The 8,755-nt window shown below is 42.9% G+C and overlaps 1 non-coding gene across 1 annotated transcript; it reads right to left on the reverse strand.

Annotated features, from left to right (window-relative positions):
- Positions 1-322: 322 nt before the first annotated feature.
- Positions 323-396, reverse strand: Trnai-aau (transfer RNA isoleucine (anticodon AAU)). The gene has a single exon. It is a non-coding gene; the product is annotated as a tRNA-Ile (tRNA).
- Between the last annotated feature and the right edge of the window lie 8,359 nt (positions 397-8,755).

Raw genomic sequence — 8,755 nt, forward strand, 5'->3', positions numbered from 1 at the left:
ATTCTTCCTGAGGTTTGTAGCCATGGTTAATCCAACCGAAATTCCAAGTAGCAGCAGCAAGACCAGAAAGAGCGATCAGATCACAAGGAACAGGAACGAACTCGGAGATTAACGGACGGACGGCACTCGGCGTAGCACAAGTACAGCGATGTAAACACTGAAGTGCAACGCAACAGTTAACAGCGGCCACTCGCGAGCGCGGCTGAAACGGAACTAAGTTTGTGAATGAAAATATTACGAAAAAAGGTTCAGCCTTCATCGGAGTTAGACAACACGCATACACAAACTCCCACGAATTTTATTTAACGTTAAAAAAAACAAGTGGCCCGTGGGGGGATCGAACCCACGACCTTCGCGTTATTAGCACGACGCTCTAACCAACTGAGCTAACGGGCCATGTGCACATCTTTTGGTTATTGCACTACTTGTATCACGTATTGACTAATTGTTAATTTATTGGTTTTTGATAGTTATTTGCATTGCTCGTACACTAGTACACGACTGGGAACCTAGCAACGACGGCTCCCACTTACACTGCGCAAAGCATTGTGACTGACGGATCTGTCGACAGCGTAAGGTTTTGTACCGTTACGTTTATTTTCGCTTGCTCTTTAGTATGTCATGACTCATTATGACAGTTGAAAGATGAGCACTGGAAAACGCTTTAGATCTCTATGGAACGAATTCCAGAATGTGTACGCGATATTTGTCAATGACAGTTTAAACTTCATGTTTTTTACCCTTGGCAAAGGGTCTTTCCAAAAGTTACTTATCGTTTTGCTTTTCAAAAAAGGTTTTCTTTTCACTTATTTTTTTGATAAATAATGAAAAAAAAATATTTCAGTGGTTTCATAGTTTTCGACGACGTGATAAGATAAGGCCAGTTTCCCTCGTTTCAAAACAATTAACGTAACAGTAATAACTGGTAGCAGCCATCTGCTCTACGTCCCATACACACTCAACAACGCGTTCCGAAAGACAAAATTCTCATCAACAGTTATCAAACTGAGCTCTTGAAGTTGTAACACTAAAAAGTTCAGCAACACGTTTGCGGCGTGCATAAAACGAAATGGAATAAAAACATGTTGAACTGTGGTCCTCATCCTACAATAAATCGTACACTAAAATCGTGGACCCCAGTCGGTAATCGTCCCATTCAGGTCATACGTCGCACCACGCCGCGTCCTCCTGATGAGTTGTAGGCTCCAGAATTAGTGCTAAAATACAACAATCGCTACATTGCATCTTTAAAAACGGGTAATATTAAATTAACGTAACTCTAACCTAAGAGAGAAAAATTTTAAAGTGCTTAGAGAGACTATAGAGATATATACCACATGTGAATATCACCTTTTTTACGTAGTTTTGAAGATGAGGGTTTCAAGCGATTATTGTCTGTGACCAAGGAAAAGGCAGTGCTGTGCAGGCTGGCTGCAGATAGTGCTATTCGCGACAACGTCGCTACTTCGGACCTTGATCGTCACATGCCAACAAACTGAAATCTGATTGTGTAGCTGCATTGCTTCCGCTTGTCGGATTGACTATAAGTAACTGAAATACGTGATCTGCGGGAATCTTACTAATCACAATTACACGTTGCATTTTTTGCACTTCAGTACAAGTACCAGACGTAAGGATTCCTACTTCCCTTCACACGCGAGAGGCATATCAAACTCTGTCTGTTCTTGCAGATGATGTAAGAGTGTGACCGAATGTTCTTTCTAATATTGCTTGAACTGCACTTTCATCGTAATTTAATTTATAGAGAAATATGAGCTTAATGTCTATAAAAGTGGCCTTTTACCTGATACACAATCGTTAACAGAGTCTGCATTTAAATGAAGTGCTCAAGTCCGTTGTTGTCTTTCTACTTGTCTTTAGTACGTGAAGCCCAGGTTTCGCACCTCTCTCCTTTACCATTAATATCGTGCTTGCTTAGAAGACCTAAAATGGAACATAGTTAATTTCAAGTATTAATAGAAACGAAAAACACTGCAATGTTTTTCTTAAGTTACCGTACAAGAACAATATAGTACAGTTTGTGGGAGAGATCCTCCTGCCATTACACATTTGTTCTGTACCGGCTTTAGTTTTCATGCGATAATGATTTTTGTAAAGGCTTACGACAGTCTATGTGTCATATGTACGTACCTGGCAAAGTGCACGCACGCGCAACAAGACTTCAATGTGCAAACAGTAAAAATATCTGTCAGTACGCAAAGGAGTCAAGGAAAGGAGTAACGAAACTCTACAGAACAGTCCTGTCATACTTTGCCTCAGAAAAATCGAGGCGTAAGGACCATTTGTAATTGAATAGCACTGCAGTACTCAATTCGCCTTGATAATACTTTTGCATACGATGGGGACGCGAATTGTCGTCCATGGAGACGAATGTCTCGCCAAAATGCTGCCGATATGGTTCCACTATCGGACGGAAGATGGCATTCACGTATCGTACAGCCGTTACAGCGCCTTTCATGACTACCAGCGGCGTACGTCGGCCCCACATAATGCCATCCCAAAACAGCAGGGAACCTCCACCTCGCTGCACTCGCTGGACATTGCGTCTATGGCGTTCAGCCTGACCAGGTTGCCTCCAAACACGTCTCCGACGACTGTCTGGTTGAAGGCATATGCGACACCCATCGGTGAAGAGAACGTGATGCCATTCCTGAGCGGTCCATTCGGCATGTTGTTGGGCCCATCTGTACCGTGCTGCATGGTGTCGTCGTTGCAAAGATGGGCCTCGCCATGTACGTCGGGAGTGAAGTTGCGCATCATGCAGCCTATTGCGCACAGTTTGAGTCGTAACACGAAGTCCTGTGCATTCATGGTGGTTTTGCTCTCACGGTTCCTCCGAGTCATAATCCGTAGGTAGCGGTCATTCACAGTAGTAATAGCCCTTGCGCGGCCTGAGCGAGGCATGTCGTCGCAGTTCCTGTCTCTCTGTATCTCCTCCATGTCCGAAAAACATCGCTTTGGTTCACTCCGGGAAGCCTGGACACTTCCCTAGTTGAGAGCCCTTCCTGGCACAAAGTAACAATGCGGACGCGATCGAACGTCGGTACTGACCGTCTAGGCATGGTTGAACTACAGACTACACGAGCCGCATACCTCCTTCGTAGTGGAATGATTGGAACTGATCGGCTGTCGGACCCCCTCCGTTTAATAGACGCTGTTCATGCATGATTGTTTACGTTTTGGGCTGGTTTAGTGACATCTCTGAACAGTCAATGGGACTGTCTCTGTGATACAATATCCACAGTCAATGTCTATCTTCAGGAGTTCTGGGAACAGGGGTGATGCAAAACTTTTTTTTGGTGTGTGTATTTAAACACTTTTTCCTCGTGCGGTCTATGCGCGAATGGAACGGGCATGAACCGTGTAAGTGGTAAATAAGAAGTACCTTCTACTACGCACGTCACTGTGGCTTTAAGTGTACGGATGCAGATGTAATTTATACCTTCGTCTAAAAGTTTTCCTAATTGTTGACCTTCGCGATGGATTTTGCGGACTATAGTGATTGAACAAATGAAATGAACTAGAGCTAGCAGTCAGTTCAGCTGCATCTAAGCATGTTTAGTCTTCACATGCAAAGTTACTGACAACGGTGAAAATAAACATTTCTGCTAAATTGACGACTTATTGTGCCATTTCCAGTACTGAAACTTCCCAGAACGCCTTCTCGGGGAGCATCTGAACTTTCTACTCTTGATCGGTCGCCAAGTTCCTTCGGCAGATGAGAATGCGTTACTTGCTGTTGTCATTTACAGTATCTGGCTATAACCCGCAAGAGATTGCTGGGACAACGATCATATACAAGAGGGAATTTCTGCACGGCTCAACTGTATATTCCACAAGAAAATCTCAGAAAAAGTATTCCCAAATAACAGTATATAGACAGAAATAGCGAAGATTCAGCCGTTACCGCAAAACATTCCTTCCGCTCCAGTCCCGTAGCATATCCGCTGGCTTGCGACGCGATGCGACGCTTGTGTAGTGAGCCGCAACGCAACTAGATGGCTCTGCGATGCTCCCTGTGTCACCGCGCAGTCCCAAGAGCAGTGGAACAGGTAACGAATGCACGCGGCCTTTCCTTCTCTTCGTGGGAACAAATTAATGCGCCGCTTTAAGAACAATTCAAGACGCTGGAACGACGCAAGAAACGTGTTTCTGCTATGTCTGACTAAACAGCTGCAGATGAATTCAGCAATGTAATAAGTCGGCTGTGGAATTTGTGTTTATAATTCGGCCTCAAACTGCGTGGCTCTTTAAAAGGAATACAGTAATCTTGTTTTAGCAGTGAAATTAAAATCCGAGGGCAGAGCGCCAAAATTTTTATCAAGCTTCAGTAATGCAAAAACTCTGCACAAAAGATTTAACGCCGTAATCCCATCGCTGGAACAACAGTATTACTGACGTAACGGCTCAACAGATATCTCTTATCGGGAATAAAGCGTTTTTACGTAAGCAAAAAGCATGGGGTAGCCGTTTTTATTTCCACGGGAAATAGCGACACAAGAAAAACTGAACTGCTACACATTAGCGATTAGTGAATGGAGAAAGTCTGTAAAAATAAGACTGCAGCATTAGATCAAACGAGGCACTCGTTCCTTTATTTCAGTATATATGTAAATCGAAAGGACCTTATCCCTAGATCCAAAAACTATACGAAATCAATTTTTTCTGTAAGGATAGAGAGAGAGAGAGAGAAGAGGCAGAAAGTATTAATTTATTACCCACAATAACGCGCACACTTCTATAACATTTTTCAAAAAACGTTCAAATGTGTGTGGATTCCTAAGAGACCAAACTCTGAGGTCATCGATCCCTAGACTTACACACTACTTAAACTAACTTATGCTAAGAACAACACACAGACACACCCATACCTGAGGGAGGACTCGAACTTCCGGCGGGAGGGACCGCACAACCTGTGACATGGCGCCTCAAACCGCGCGGTAACCCCGCGCGGCCAACATTTTTCTCTCCCCAAGATGCGGTGGTCACATTTGGAAATACACGGTAGTTTTCCTTAATTTTCTGGGTTAGTTAGAAAACCATTTAGACACTAGTTACAAAAAAATCCGTAACATTCGAAATCAGATAATTAACAGTGAATAAAATCAGAAACAAATATACTGGTACACTGATTTCAGCTAAAAAGTGAGAGCAAGAATTCGAATTATATTTTAAAATCAGCAAACCCTACAATAATTAGCAACATTTTATATATTCTTGGATATGAAGTGGGCAATAGTGACTTCATAGATGATATATGAGGAACTAGGGAGCGGAGAACCCATATATTTTGTGCAGGCAATAATAATATGTCTGCTTGTGATTGGTCATGAAAATCACAACATGGATGGACTGAAGATGTACAGAAAAAAAGGAACCAGCAAAATTCTTATAGCTGTCCGGGAAATCGCGAGGTGTGAGATCGAACTCATGACCTGAGAGTTTTTCTTTCTTCACATTTTGTGGAAAAAATCCTCTGCGAAGTACGGGCCGTGCATTGTTAGTATGTTTGATGACGGTGATTGTGAACAGTGCGTGTAAAGTTATAGTGACGTGACTGGTGGTGACAGAGAAGGGAAGGGATGATCTCTATGCGCTCATTTTAAATGAACCGCGGAAATTTTTGTTACCGTAGGCTCACTGTCTATGCTGGCGAACAATCAAGTTATCACCTCTGCTCGAAATGTTGGCCACATGCTGGGTAGTGAATATTCTTCCAACACTAGGGTAAGGTGTAACAAAATGTTAAGAATAACGCTTGCAGAGGTTACTAGAAAGCGCGTCGTACGAGACGAAAATATGCCACTGCTCTCTGTTCACAGAATATTTTCGGAATTCCGATTCGAATTTCAGAAGCCAAATGTCATGGCAGTCTGATATCCGGAACAAATAACGAAACGAACACAGTGACGGAAACGACCACCTACCAAGACCACAGTTAAAAATGCTTTGAAAGGATGCTGTTGAAAGTGTTTCGATTGATTTCCAACCCGAGACGATTAAAGTTTTGCACAGTTTCTCCTTGTAAAATAGTATCTTTGGCAGAAACAAGAGGGAATTCACCGCAGGGCTTGTGTTATCAGACTTTAAATGCTGAGTGAAAACAAGCTTTCGGACTCAGACTGGAACAAAGCACGTTCACAAACAGCTGCTAAAGGAATTTGCGTAACGTTACATTCACAGCCCGACGAATGGGGCTTTGCGTCGTGTGTGCTGCGTAGGCAGACAGGTGTAAATTTTTAAGTACTTGTGCCAACGTAAACTGAAGCATTAAGTATGACACTACAAAGCCAAGTATGGGGCCAGCGTTAGAGGGAGTTGAGCTTCGTACAGTCGTGTTCAAGTCCAAAATACAGGAGTGACTTCAAGCCAAGTAGGACGCTAGCGAACATTTTGGCCAAGTCACGTTAATAGCCATTCAGCAGGTGAAGGATCGCTTTATTGATCACAAATTATGCATGATGCCTTTCGGAATTATTTCCATCTACAGAAATCCAAATGCAAAGGTAGCATGAGGACAAATGCTTTACCAGTTGGTATGTGTAACATGAGGTGACAAACTGTCCGCCACCTTTCCATCTTCAGAAATCCAAGTAGCACAAGGACAAGATCGTTACCAGTAATGTACGTAACATGAGATGACTATGTACACAACTGGTGACGCCCTTGTCGTTGTACTGCCTCTGCATATGTATTCCTTAAGACGTAAATAATTCCGAAACCCCTCGTGCATACTTTGTGATCAAGTCATTCTTCACTTGCTGTATGACTTCTTCGCCACCTAACCAGCCTACCTACGGATCTACGCATATTTTCAAAATTATGTTTTGTTATTTGGCATCGTAAGCACTGGCAATGGTCTGTCGAAGAGTATATCTACAGGGAGGGTTATGGACTACGATTACTTGCTTTAAATGTTAGTTCAGGATCAGAAGAAATGGCGGAGTCAAGTTGGAAAATACAATGGTTAGTGCTGCCAGTACGTTACAATAAAATAAGACGGCCCTGTGTACAAAAAGAAGGAAGTACACGATGAGGTGCTGAGTAGAATTAAGATGTCATCTTCAGAGCAAAAGAAGAAACATATTTTTGCAGAGTAAGTAATCCTACACTCTTTATAACATTCCCCTCTTCGGAGAATGAATACAAGAGGGAACGTACGGGAGCGTGCTGAAAAGCAATACCTCCGAATTTTTTTATTCTGTTCTCAATATCGCTTGAGGTGTTACAAGACATGCATATAACTCGGCCAACTTTCCCGCTTCCCTGATGCAAGGCGCAACCGTTTACAGATAGAGGACTCCGTATTGTATCGTGTAAACGTGGCGGTGTGTAACCTAACAATGTTGGTGTGTGAGAGACCGTCAGAAGACTGAAAGCACGAATTCGAAGGGTTCGTTCACAGATGGAGCATGACAATATCAGAGCTCAGACATCTTCAACAATCCGACTCCTTGGATTCACTGTCATGGATCATCCTCCGTTCCCCACTTGGTCTTCTCCGATTTTGATCTGTTTCCAGAACTCCTACGAAGATTTTATTTTGATAGTGACGTAGCAGTGGAAGCAGAGGTATGGTTGTGGCTCCTTCAATAAAGTAAAACATTCTACAGTGATGGCACAACAAACTGGTATCTCTTTGGGACTAACATGTTCGTCGGCAGGGTGATAATGTTGAGAAATGGATATATAGACATGAAGAATAAATACGTAGAACGTAGCATTAACAGTTTTCACATAAAAAGTTCGGAGGCATCACTTTTCAGCAAGCCCTCATAATGAAACGCCCTCGGCGGTCTACTGGTACTTCTACATTACACAATTTTACAGATAATTCATTCGAATCTTAGAGCTGCATAAGCTGCATTGTCGTGTTTGTGAGGGGGAAGGAAGAGTGGGGTTTAACGTACTGTAGACGGCGCGGTCGTTAGATGCAAAGCGCAAGCTCGAGTTTGAGGAGGATGGAGAATGTTATCGGCCATGTCCTATCACGGGAAACATCCCAGCGATCGCTTTTGCTGATTTAGGGAACTTGTGGAAGACCCAAATCTGAATGGCAGGAGGCAGATTTGAACCGGCGTCCTCCCGAATGCGAGTCCAACATGCAATCACTGCGCCACTCGTTCCTTCATATTTATAAGCCATCGATGAACTACAGAACTATTCCTCTACCTTGGAATAATAACGATCGCTCTATATAGGACTAACAGAATTGTAAAAAGATCGTGGTCCACACTTTTCCATCTAAACTGGTCCTACTGAATAAAAACGTTTGTGTCACCTTATCTTGCCACACGTATGAGTGAATCTTTAAGTGTAACTCGTTTCAATCTAGTCAACTATTTCCATAACCACAGCATCTTCCCCGTCTGTAATGGTCTAATTCTCTTCATTCTCTTAGATGGCAGTATTTGAAGGTACTGAGAAAACAGAACGTAGTACATAATGAAATTTTCACCCTGCAGCGGAGAGTACACTGGTGTGAAACTTCCTAGCACATTAAAAGTGTTTGCCAGACGGAGAATCGAAAACGTTATCTTTGTCTTTCGCTGACAGGTGCTCTACCGAATGAGTTTCCTAAGCACAACCCAGGACCCATCGTTACAAAAAAAATGGCTCTGAGCACTATAGGACTTAACTTCTGAGGTCGTCAGTCCACTAGAACTTATAACTACTTAAACCTAACTAACCGAAGGACATCACACATTCATGCCCGAGGCAGGATTCGAACCTG

This window comes from Schistocerca nitens, chromosome 9 (genome assembly GCF_023898315.1).
Source record: "Schistocerca nitens isolate TAMUIC-IGC-003100 chromosome 9, iqSchNite1.1, whole genome shotgun sequence".
In the NCBI taxonomy this organism is placed as follows: Eukaryota; Metazoa; Arthropoda; class Insecta; order Orthoptera; family Acrididae; genus Schistocerca; species Schistocerca nitens.